Below are 1,130 nucleotides of genomic sequence, written 5' to 3' on the forward strand. Positions count from 1 at the left end.
GGGAACCAACTAGAAATAATGCTATTTTAGACTTATTGTTAACTTAAAATACAGAAATGATTGAGGGGGTGGAAATTGGAGAACATCTAGGTGCAAGTGATCATTGCTATATTAGGTTCAATGTTTTGCTGCATATGGAGATAAGGACTAATGATATTTTGGTTACAAATTTCAATAAAGCAAATTTTGAAGGGATGTGACAAGAGTAATCTGTTGTACATTGGGCAGCTGAGTTATTTGGAGACTAATCAGATGTGAAAAATTATTAAATATTCAATGTAAACATATTCCTAATAAAAAGAAATGGGTAGCTACAAGTAAAAAACCAGGTTGGCTCACAAAGAGTTTAAGAAATAAAATTAGAGAAAGGCATAATAAATATAAAAAATTTAAATTGACCGGTATGACAGGAGACTTAGAAGATTATAGAAAATCAAGAAAGTTGGTAAAACAGGAAATTAGAACATCAAAAAGGATGTACGAGAAAAAGTTGGCTGAAAATGTAAAAATTAACAATAAGGATTTATTTAAATACTTAAGGGGAAACAAAATATCTGGATAGGGATAGGACTCTTGAGGGATGATAAAGGAAGGCTAGTATTTGATGATCATGAAATTTCTGGGTTATTAAATTTGACTTTTTCTTTGGTTTTTACTGATGAAGATTTAAGCAGTATTCCACATCTTGATCAGTTGATAAATGGAAACGAGATCAAACAAGATGACTGCATTAATTTCAAGCTGGTTAAGAAAAAAATTGGGAAGTTTAAAGAATGATAAGGTTCCTGGGCCAGATAATGTTTCACCAAGGGTTTTGAAAGAGGTTAAAGATTGAATATGTGAGCCACTTGCTACTATTTTTTGTCAGTCCTTGAACAGTGGGCAGGTACCAGAGGATTGGAAGTTAGCTAAAGTAACTCCTCTTTCCAGGGAGGTGATAAAAATTGTCCCAGTAATTATAGACCCATTAGTCTTACATCAGTTGTAGGAAATATTTTGGAAAGTCTGTGAAAAGATGCTTTGCAAAGTCATTTAATAAAATTCAGAATTTTATTGGTCAACATGGTTTCACTAAGGGAAAATCTTGCCTTACAAATCTTTTAACATTCTTTGAAAAGGTTACTGCTTAT

The sequence above is a fragment of the Limulus polyphemus genome, unplaced genomic scaffold (assembly GCF_000517525.1).
Source record: "Limulus polyphemus unplaced genomic scaffold, Limulus_polyphemus-2.1.2 Scaffold596, whole genome shotgun sequence".
Taxonomy (NCBI): domain Eukaryota; kingdom Metazoa; phylum Arthropoda; class Merostomata; order Xiphosura; family Limulidae; genus Limulus; species Limulus polyphemus.